The sequence below is a fragment of the Periplaneta americana genome, chromosome 6 (genome assembly GCF_040183065.1).
Source record: "Periplaneta americana isolate PAMFEO1 chromosome 6, P.americana_PAMFEO1_priV1, whole genome shotgun sequence".
NCBI lineage: Eukaryota > Metazoa > Arthropoda > Insecta > Blattodea > Blattidae > Periplaneta > Periplaneta americana.
In genome coordinates, this window is record NC_091122.1 from 170294777 (window position 1) to 170307737 (window position 12961).

Below are 12961 nucleotides of genomic sequence, written 5' to 3' on the forward strand. Positions count from 1 at the left end.
TGTATTCTTTTTCACAGACGTTCTGCCTCGTATATGCGTAATACAAACATTAAAATTGTCCGAAATGCATGGTCAAACCCCGACATCATAAGAGAGTTTAAGAAAGAAAAAGAATAAGACTTTATTAAAAGACGTAAAGTATTTCATCTTTTACAGCAACAGTAATACCACAGTACAGTATATACAGTCACGAAGCTCAATACGTAGTAAATATGCATCCATAGATAGTTGCTAACCTCTAGGATCGCTAATATCGCCTCATTACAGACAATGCGAAATAGTACTGGCACAGTCTATTGTTCCTAGCACCCTCACAACTCAAGCTTCGTGACTGTATATACTAGACTGTGGTAATACTACCACGCTGCTGTCATGTGTTTTCGATATTCCCTCTACTCATGTGGTAGCAAAGATTCGAAAAATGCTAGATTACAGTACATTATTTATGGGATTCTGTGAACTCTGTTACATGTGTCGAAGAGCAACTTTATATAGAATTCAAAATATCAAATAAGAACTTACAGCTAGGTACTAGGTATATAATTATATGGAGTGGCCAAGAAGTGGGCGTATCCCCCTTTATTTTCGACACTGGAGGTATAATATAGCTTACAAGTTACATGTACTTAAGCAAGGTTTCTAGAATATAATAATAATAATAATAATAATAATAATAATAATAATAATAATAATAATAACAATAATAATAATAATAATCCGTGGCGCTACAGCCCTTTTAGAGCCCAGATCGACCAGCCGCCTGCTGGCCTCATGGCCACATGTCGGAGCAGAGGTGGACGATCATTCAACAAGAACTGAGGTATCGTGTGGTTAGCACGATGATCCCCTCGCCGTTATAGCTGGCTTTCGTAACCGAGTTTCGGTACTAATCGTTCCCCAAGTGCATTACGATGCTGGGTGGGCACCGGCCCCATACACTGGCCGAAATTTCATGAGAAAATTTCTTCCTCCATGAAACTCGAACAAGCGCATTCCGTACCGCGAGTCCTAGGCAGTATGCCATAGATCACGACGCCACGGCGCGGGACAAAGTTTCTAGAATACTACTTCCTAATTAGCAAAAACAGAATATTATGTAACTATTCGTAGCTTATAATGTTATAGCTACTTTATTGCATGAGTCAATGTTAAGGAAAGGGGCGAAGCGAGTTTCCTAATTTTGATGAATGCAATACCTGAGTAACATTATAAACGTATTTCATAGGCTACTTTTTGTTTTTTTTTTCTTAATGTGAAATCCTCTATAGCATTTTTCGTTGCTATGGTAGCTGTGTTACTATAGTACTACTGAATGAATGAAAGAACAGAAGGACATTATGAACTTATACACCAATCCTAAAATAAATAAAAAATAATATATCGAAATTGTAATGACTGGTAGTTTGAAATCAGGTTCTATGAAGAATGAGTTGATACGACAGCAAATATTAGCTAGGTATTCTAAGAAAAATCGTTTAATAATATTAACTTTATGGTACTAGTTATGTTTTAGTTGGCATGGTAATATTTTACGACACTGGTACAATAATGTGGCATGTTGTACATTATTTTCAAATAATAAAGACTGTTTATAATGTTGGTGTATAAAATTTCATTTATAGAGTAAAAACTACTGTCCGTCCGAGTCGTTATGTCGCAGGGCCGTCGAAACGTGAGAAATCACATGACAGTTAATTACTTAACGGGGACCTTTTCTTTAAATAATTTTAAAGTTGTATAATATTACGCAGACTCCGAATTCCGCACAGAAAATATTTTCAGGAAAGAGTCCAGCCACTAGCCTTTACAGAGGGGCCAGCAGAAACAAGTGGGGGAAACGGGATTCGACTTAAACACTCGGACAAACAGTATAGCCTATGAACCATAATTTATAATATGTTGTTGTAGTTAACTTCGTCTATAAATTTTACATTCTGAAACCGACTTTCAAACCACATAACACAGATTTATCCCGGACAGAAAAAAATGAACAATGAAATAATATGATTCCCTAAATTATACTCAGAAGATGCCGATGTGGGTTTAGTGTAATCAGTCAATAGCAACAATTGGACAATCGTACCAAAACATGTCTCACAAGAACTGCCTGGGCTAGAACTCCGGGTAGTTTTGGTGAGAAGCCATGAAATGAATGAGTTGTGACTCAGCATGAGTGTGAAAGTGGCCACTCAACTCCTCGTGGCGGGGTCAAGAAAAATAAGAGTTCGTTGGAAAGTTATCCAGGGCAGTGAATAGGTAGAGGTGGACTCATAGCTAGATCTTAACTCCTAAAGATAAACCTTTCTGAACTGAAGTTTTATGTTTCGAAACATTTAAATATGTTTGCATGCGAAATTTAACCACTGAATGAGGCAATGAAAGTTCAGTGACAGGAAGTACTTGCATGTGAGGATGTTTACAGAAGTAATGTTTGCTTATGTGAGGATCTATGAAGAGATAGGCAAAACACCGCATGCAAGTTCTAAGTGAATAAGCCTAATAACAAGAAAAGGGACAGAGGAACCCAAGTAAACAAACTTAATTTTCTTATTCTTTATATCATTATATTTATATGAAAGTAATTTACATTCCCAGATGATAAAATGATTAGCCTATATTGCATTACAAAAGGAAGGAGTCAATAACTGATTTCATTCACCGCGACTCTAACGATAGTCTATAAAAATGTGTTGTATTTTACTCAACAGCATAGCAGCTTTCGCAAAATTACTCTGATGTTTACCAGGATTACACAAGAATTCACTGAAGGGGAGAAGATAGTATAAGTTGATTTTTTTTTCTAATTGATGCGCAATTTTTATATTTTGTACTAGCCGTACCCGTGCGCTCCGCTGCACCCGTTAGAAATAAATATAAAGTAATTACATAATTAAAATAGGACGTTTGATCCAGGGAACATTCGTGTTTGATAGAAGGATAAATCGTTTAATATATTACTTAATTTAAATTGTATTTAAAAATTTAAATGCGATCATTTTGATCCAGAGACCACTCATTTGGTGCAATGACAATTCCTTTAACATGTTTCTTAATTGTTATTACATGCAACCATAGTTTAATGAAGATTGACATATCTTTTAGTTTTAATGTGTATGCTTTATAATACTTGCTATATGTTTCTATTGAATTATGGTAATAATCAGGCTTAGAGACTTTAGACCCGATAGAAGAAAACAGTGCGATTTCAAGTTGGAAATCAGGACGGTAGTGGGTGGGGGCAGTGAGAGTAGGGACCTACCTGTCGTCCCATGTGCTTTATTTACTCAGGGCCGATTGTATAAACCATTTAATCTTAGATCAGAGGTTAAATTGATCCTCGTTCTAGCTGAACTTGGAATTTTGTGTTGTATAAAGTTAATCTGAGATTAATTTGTCTTAAACTAAAGTCAACTTTGACTGAAGAAATTTCTCCGATTAAGTTATATGATCCAAGTTCAGTTATTTCTTTTTTGTTTGAAATATACGAGTGACAGATTGTGCAAATAAAATATCCATTATTATTAATATTAATAGATATGTTAGGTACATTTATATATATTTCTTTCAATTTCTTGCCTTAATACACAAACATTCTTATATTTTATAAGGCTCTATCGTGTTCAGCAGTATCAAATAACATAACCTATAATTACATTATGTTTATAACAACCAATGGATATGATAGATACATTCATAAATGTTCAATTAACTGTATTACTAAACGAAAATTGTCTTTTTATAAAGCTTTATTATGTTTAGCAGTATCAAACACCATAACATGATAACAACTTGGAGAACAGTCAACCTTCTTCTTATTGTCCGCCATTATTTACACTGCACAAAAAACCAGTGTCTCCAACAGAGTGTAATACGGAAAGTCGCCAAAAAGTAGTTGTAAAGTCGCTAGATTTCTCATTATCAGGGAACGGATTTATATGGACTAAAAATATATGAAATATGTAAATATATATGTAGTTATTTTTACCAAAATATGGAATTAAATATGGATTTTTACCAAAATATGGAATTAAATATGGACTTAAAATTATAAAAAAATGACTATGTACGTTAAATATTGGTACATTTTAATCAAACTAAACAAAAAATATAATGGACGTACCTTATCTTCCAATGTAGTTTCAACAAAACACAATTTTTATTGTCTGTTACCATAACAATAGGTTACAAACATTTCTTTCAAGTGCTGAAAAGTGAATCTTCTTCTATTGTCTCTGAGGATAGATTTATACTGACTAAAAGAGCGTTCGACGTCACAAGAAGTAACTGGTACATAATTCAATTTCACAATGTCTGCTGGGGATAAGTCCAAGTTAATCTTCACTGTTGATTCACCACTCATCACAGCAACAACCTTTTGTAGTTCTTCATATCCAGGGTTTTTTGAAAGTACAGTGTCCACCTTAGCTCTTACTGCATCTGCAACTTTACCTCTACCACGATTCAGTTGTTCCACAGTACTATTTATAATTTCAAAACTTTCAGATAGTGAAAGGTGCCTATTTTGGAGACTTTTGAGCGTTTTTATGATGCATGAAAATGTATGCTGAATGTGAGCTAAGTCATTCTTCACACTTATGTCACAGGTAACTGTTTTCGCAGTATCAATTGAGACTGCATCTTCAGAGTCCAATGCAAGGAGAACATTGTTAATAGAGTCTATATGTTCGGCATAATATTCAACTGCTTCTAGCCATGTACCCCATCTAGTTAAAATTGGCTTTGGTGGCAATGGAATTTCAGGGTACATTTCTTTCAACACGTTAACTCTACTGGGAGCTTTGAGAAATACTTTTTTCACTGATGAAATCAACAAATCTACTTTAGGGAAATTGTCTCTGACCACTTCTGCCACACGATGAAATGCATGCGCCACACAAGTAAAATGAGTCAATTTAGGATATACAACAGATAATGCTTGTCCAGCTTTGACCATATAAGGGGCAGCATCGCTAATAAAGAATAACACATTATCGTACATAATACCCTTTGGCCACAGGATACCCATAGCTTCGTTGAACAGTTTAACTATAGTTTTGTTATTGCACTTTTCTAGAACATCACAATGTAAAAGAATTCGTTCAGAATATTGTTCACTTAACAAACCGATAACTACATTACCAACAAGTCTACCTTCTTTGTCGGGAGTCTCATCAATGGAAACCCAAATTGAACTATCTTTAATTTCATCTCTTATCTTCTGTATTGTCTCATCGTAGATGGATGGAGCATACGTCTTCCTAAGTGTTGACTCATCCGGGATTGTATGTTGAGTATATTTTTCAAGGAATTCCCTGAAGACCTTATTCTTTAGTTTGTAGAGAGGAATATCAGCAGAGATGAGAGAACGGCACAGGTCGATGTTAAACTCAGATCTTACATTCGATGTTGTTGGTTGTGTTAAAAACAATTGTCTCTGCTTGGAATTTAGTTGTTTGTTGGCCTGATGTTTACTAGTTGTAATGTGTTGTTGCACCAGGAACTTTTGTGTAGATGATACTGCACACTGACACAAATTACAAAATAATATTTTATTGTCAGTTGATAAACCATCTTCTTTAAATTCTGAAATGTAACTTGTTAGTTTTGATTTTAAATTGACTGAATGACGTACTTTTGGCATATTTACCGTCTTTATAGTATGATTTACAAAACTGAACCTATGTGTACTCTGACTGGCATTTAACTGTTGAGCTGCACAACTGAAGTCTGTTAAAAATTTTAAATTAAATTAATACAGTTTTGTAACTTACTTTCCCATTGTTGATAGGACTGCTAATTTTCAAATAACTCTGATGTTAAAGGGATTACTGAACATGTGTTTAAATCTCTATTGTTGAAATGTATTTTTAAAAGTTAATGGAATTTTGTTTTGTTTTATTGTTAAACCTAATATAATATGGACTGTTTTATATGAAATATGGAAAATATATGGAAATTAACGAAAATATGTACTAAACTCTAAAATATGGAAAAATATGGAAAATAAAAGTAGGATTTTTCAACCCTACACATTGTGAAACATAAAGATAATGCAAAATATAAATTATATTAGCTTTATAAGTAAATATGTATTTACATATAAATCCTTTCCCTGCTCATTATCAACAAAGCAAGATTAAATTTTGTCACTATGGGGTGCTAAAAAGGTCATTAAATCCCTATTTAAGCAATATAAAAGTTAAAAGAAATTGTTGTTGAAAAAGAGTTAAAGTCGCTAGATTGGCAACACTGAACAAACCTGTATAACATGGTCCGCGCATCACTTATTTCACCTGTTTATGCGATGTTGCCAAATCCTTTTCACGTGAACTTAGATTGCATTTGAACCAAGGTAATTTGATCGCAGAAAAGTTTTATACAATAGAAGAAGTGTCTGAACTCGGTTCACTTTTCGATCTTCGATCAAAGTTGATCTTTAGTCAGGGAGTTTTATACAATTGGGCCTAAGACGCATTTATTTGTGCAGGAGTTCGGAAATGATAATTTTGAAGTTAATGTGGATCATGTTACATATAAATTGTGTCATGTCAGACTAAGGGGAGAAAAAAAAACGATACCTTCAGACCCACTGTAACTCCCGAAAACACATTTCACAGATAAACATTTTGTCTCTTTAAGGAGGAAGAAATTCCACCTGTGTCAGATTCACTTACAAATAAAGCATCCGAGTTATTCCTAGATCTATGTGAAATGATGATGAAGAGGGATGAAGTTACAGGAGAATGGAGAAAGTTACACAACACAGAACTGCACGGATTGTATTATTCACCTGACATAATTAGGAACATTAAATCCAGACGTTTGAGATGGGCAGGGCATGTAGCACGTATGGGCGAATCCAGAAATGCATATAGAGTGATAGTTGGGAGGCCGGAGGGAAAAAGACTTTTGGGGAGGCCGAGACGTAGATGGGAAGACAATATTAAAATGGATTTGAGGGAGGTGAGATATGATGATAGAGACTGGATTAATCGCTCAGGATAGGGAACGATGGCGGGCTTATGTGAGGGCGGCAATGAACCTCCGGGTTCCTTAACACACATGTGCTTATGAAAGAAGCCGAAAGGAAATGCAAATTAATTTATTTTGAAAATTTCGCATTATAGATTTTTATTTCAATCTACGTATAGATTTTTTTTGGTCCTACAGAATTTTTCTCCTCTAACATTCATTTCATTTTAATGTTTGATAAATTAGTTGTCTTTCTTTGGAATGTCACTGTACGGCACCAGCAGACTGGACTGAACTTGGTTTCATGTACACATGTCTCTCCTGCCGACTCCCATCCATCTCAAACACAGTGACAAAGCTGCCTATAGTATGGACTTAGTAAACTTATTCTATCGGGTCTAAAATCTCGATGTCTGGTAATAACTTAATTTTAACCCTTGTTTTCTACGTCTTCAGTAAATGGCGCTTGCCCCACTATGGTTCTGAACCCTTCAAATAACTTAAATAGTAATACAGCATATATAGTGATATGTAATTATATTTCTATCTTTCGAAAATGTATGAATTCACTATCTCCTATGTACCATTGACATGGAATGAATAAATGTGTTTTTTCTTCCTACTCAAAAATTTTATATTTTGCACATAGGAGTTACAGTAGGAACAACAACACTATAATCTGAGGCGGCAGTGAAAATGTATTGTATTGTTACTTTAAAAGTCTTGTATATCCTTAAATATCAGTACTATCAAAATTTTGCATAGAATAAAACTTATCGGAAATTATTTTCAAAGAAACTTTTGTTATGTAACATTTTTCACAAATAGCAATAATAAGCGAGATATTTCGATTTATTTAATTCAGGCCCCCTTATAACCCCCCTGTTAAATAACGTATTTTGAATGCCATATAGCCTAAAATCTAAGTTACAATGAACTTAATTTATATTCCAATTTTCATCGAAATCCGTTCAGCCATTATCGCGTGAAAAAGTAACAAACATCCAGACAGACAGACAGACAAACAAAAATTTCAAAAAAGTGATTTTCGGTTTCAGGATGGTTAATTATACATGTTAACACCAATTATTTTTGGAAAATCGAAAATTACCAGAAAAATGTTGGCTACAGATTTATTATTAGTATAGATGTAGAAATGTCATTGCTGCAACAACTTAAATTCGAGATTAAATTTTGAAAAAGTAATTTGGGACCAAAATTTTGAAGGAAAAAAAAAAAGAAGAAAAACCTGTGACACACTAATTCACTAAAATGGATATATCTCAGCCATTTTTAAATACAAATTGAAATAATTGATTAAATGGCGATCTTACTCGTGTTAATTATGTAAGCATCCTAGACATCACCATAACAAAAGTTGACAACAAAAACACCTTCAAAATATACAGAAAACCAACAACCATCACCACCACCACCACCACCACCACCACCACCACCACATACACAACACAAACATGCTGCATTCAGGACAATGGTACACAGATTACTCAACATACCCATGAGCCAACAACACTACAATGAAGAAGTGAACACAATCAAATACATAGCACAAGAAAACGGTTACAATCCAAACATAATAGACAACATCATAAGGAAGACAAAACAAAAACTCAACACACACAAAACACAACACAAACACAAGAAATACATCACACTAGCATACGAAAACAAAAACACACACAAGATCGCATCCTCATTCAGAAAACAGAAATACAACATAGCATACAGAACAGAAAAAAACTACAAAGACATCTCAACACACACAAATAAATACAACCACAAAGGCGTATACAAACTCACATGCAATAGTTGCGAAAGTTTCTACATTGGACAGACAGGCAGATCATTCCAAACTCGATACAAAGAACACATTAAAGCAATAACCAGAGGACACAATACATCTACATATGCCGAACACATAACTAATGCTAACCACACATACAATAACATAAATACAGACATGGAAGTCCTACACATACAACCCAAAAACAAAAAACTCAACACACTAGAACAGTATGAAATATACATACACACTAAAACACACCCCAATCAAATTCTCAACACACAGATCAACTTCAGAACACAGACTATTTGACACAACTCTTCATCACACGAACGCACCCACACAACAGGCAGCGAAGTTGAGATAGCGCCGAGATCTAGTAGGCTCTGAGGATGGTGTCGAATAGCACCGAAACAGCTGTAAGCCGCACATGCTTAAATAATTAACACGAGTAAGATCGCCATTTAATCAATTATTTATATTCAAGTGTTAAAAGTAGTGTACGAAAGATTCAACATGGACAAATTCAAAGTTTCTGCGACATTTTACTTTTAAAACTATGGAGGCATATTTTTAAAATGCAACAAAATAACAATTTTCTGTTACAGACAAAGGTTTCTTAATAGCCTATAGAATGTGTGTACAAAATATCATGCATGTAGTGTTAGTAGTTCCGAAAATAACTTTCTGTATGGAATAAAGAAAAAAAATTGAAGTTACGGAAAATTGCAATGAAGATGTAAGGTCATTTAAAAATCCTGTGTAAAGTAATTTTCACATAAAAAGGGGGAAAAATTGAAAACTAAAATAAAGTTACGGAAAACTGCAATCAAAAGTTTAGGATCATTTAAAAATCCTGAGCACCACAGCTTTAAAAATGGCGTCACAGCAACTGATATGGCCATAAATGAGCATTAAATGTAATGTACAGAGCTACTACAAAGTAATCGTTTTCAAAGTGCTATATTTTCCAAAGTATTACTCGTACAACAATGAGTGATGCATCAAAAGAACCGTACAAGCAACACATTTATTCCCACACTCTACATATTATGTTCTATGTGTGCCTCTCGGGTGACACGACATATGTCCAAGCGGTAGTTCAGTTCGTTCCTCACATTGTGTAGCGTTGTCCATTACTGCATTATTGATGCGCTCCCTCAGCTGTACCAGTGTTCGTGGCAGTGGAGGTACGTAGACGCGGTCCTTAATGTATCCCCAAAGGAGAAGTCACATGGCGTTAGGTCTGGTGACCTGGGGGGCCAAGGAAACAGAGCTTGGTCATCTGCACCAACACGCTCAATCCAGCGATTCGGCAGTTCATGGTTCAGGTATTCACGAACATCAAGCATCCAATGAGGGGGTGCTCCGTCTTGTTGGAAGACAAAATTGTCTGAATCTTCGGTTAGTTGTCAACATATCTACTCCCCATTTCAGTTTGGTTGAGAGGCTTTCCCCTCTACTCACACTCTCTACAGCCAGTGAAGGGGAAGGTGCTACAGTCCGTCGTAAAAACGTTCGACTAATTGACTTATAACACAAAGTGTCAAAATCTATATTTCGAAAGTCTATACCAAGAAATCAATTCTATTTTTATTACTGTCTATATCAATAATTTGCATATTAAAATATTTAATGAGTTCAATATATGACAGTTACTTGTAACGTAAGAAGAAATAAATACTAAAACAGGCGTACAACTGACATATTAAATTTAAGTATTTCGATCTTAATAAGCATAGGTCTACTGAACCAGTAGTAATACGTTTCTACGTTCAGCTACACAAATTATAGTACTATGCAGTGAATTTAAGTGGAATTATGAATAATAACATTATAATACAAAGCCTGTATTATGACATGCATTATAATAAAATTAGAACTAGAAATATTTTTATAGACTTTCATAATCTGTTTTGTGCGGAAATCAAGAATTAATTTAAATTAACATACTTCGAGAATTTTGGTAGGTTGTTATCACTATTATCTTCATCATCGTTCACCGCAGCTAATATTTTGTTTAAAGTTGGCAGTTCTTGACGAAAAAAGAATTGGTGAACTTTAGATCTTATTGTTGATTTTGTGAATTCGTCGTATTTTTCTAATAGTGGAATAGTTTTGCGAAATTTCACCGGACTCTTTAATTTATTGTCATTCATCTTCGCCTCTCTTCTGATGCGATAAACACTTGCTTTTCCCACTCCCGTCAGTTTCCCCATCATCTCAGCCACCTTTTCTAAACTGTAAGTTGGATTTTCAGCACATAACGTTTGAAATAAATTCAACACACCTCTTCTGACCACTTCGCATTGGTTTACCTTTTTTATGTTTTATAACACTGCTGGAAGCCATAATGTTCGTTAAATAATTTACAAACTACGAAAAAATACGGTCCTAAGCCTAAATAAAAAAAAACTATGTACTTATATAAGAAATTAACACTACACTATGTACACTATTTCCTATACCGATATTCACAAAACACTACGAAGTAAACTGTAAGGACGAAACTAGTGATGGGTAGTTCGCGAACGATTAGTTCGAATTGAACTAGTCGTTCAAGTGAACTAGATGAACTAGTTCGAAATTTTTGTGGAAGTCGTTCGCGAACTAGATGAGAAGAAGCAATGCATTGTGGGAAGCCGTTCCCATAACGAGAGGAGTGTTGGGCAGTGTTTCACAACACGCTAATAATGTTACTTCTTTAGACCCATAAAGATACTAAATTCGGTGTATCATAAACATTCTGCACAACTTATAAAATGCGGACACTAATACTGTATTATAGTTCATTACCCAGCCGATTCTGTTTGAGGTTAAGAGCACATGAACGTGAGTGGTTCAGTCTGGTTACGTTGTGTTTGTATCCTTCGTAGCCAGTATTAAGAAATGATTTGAGGTTAAGTCTGACAAGCATTAAGCGATAAAATTTATAAGTTTATAAAATTTTATTACAATATCGAATCTGTTATCGTTTCTTGGAAACGCATTACAAAATCCCAATTTCACGTTGACCATAATGCTCTCCGATATTACATCCGCAAATACATTATTTACTTGTCTTTAATTTATTGAAGTAAATAGTAGGATTCAGGATCTAAGCATTCCAACACACATTCCTAATTTCTACGCTCAGAATCGCTACGTTAGTGACCAGTTACGTACATTTTCCTTTAAATGTTAGTTGAAATTCTCTTTAAAAATAAAATAACTGTAATAGTTTACAGCTTTCTTAGATCGATTCTGTGTACGAATAATTAGCATGTTCGAACTCTACCATTGCACTGGGGTCCCGAATTGGCAACTCGAAACTTCATGTTGAAAACAGTTAATGAATGGATTTTCATGTCCTAAATTTCATTCGATCTATTTTTCGAATGTAATATCTGTCATATAGAGTATTCCTCGCTTCATCGGCGCCGTTAGCTATTGGAGGGGGGATATTAGAAACTAAAGAAAATTGAAATCTTTAAGACTACATGAAGTCTAAGGACGCTATTTATTTAAATCTGTACTGCTGATTGCATAATACAACATATGTTATTAAACACATGTAAACAGATTAATAATAAACATTAATTATAATAATAAACAATTAAATCAAATATTGTGGGACACGCCCTCTTTGTGCCCCTATTGCTAATGGCGCCCCTGCTCCCTCCGCATTATAGATGTGATAAGGGAGCATATTTTAAGATGCTTTTAATGAGACACTCCACCTGTTCCTCTGCTGACAATACAATTTTGTTCAATTATATGTTTTTTTTGTGCGGTCCCCCAAATGTGTATGTCTGAAGAGAGATTATTAGTTTTTCTGCTTTTATATTATTATTATTATTATTATTATTATTATTATTATTATTATTAATATCAAGAAATTTGAGGGTTGGATTTAGATTATACAGTTTAGAGTTCAATAATATTTATTTTCTTTCAAGCTTTCACTTTACCGTAGTTTTAATCATAATAACGTTTGCAACGCTAAAATATTTTGATACTGCATTGCTGTTACTTTCTCTCATAAAATAAATGTTGTGATAAATAAACACTGGCCTACAGTAAGTAATGTAACATCATATATCCCAAAATCAGTTATTCTTTAAGAGGAAACAATTATCGCATAAGTATATATTCCTCAAAGTTAAAATAATACTGATTTTCTGATATCTTTGCATCAGCTTTCCT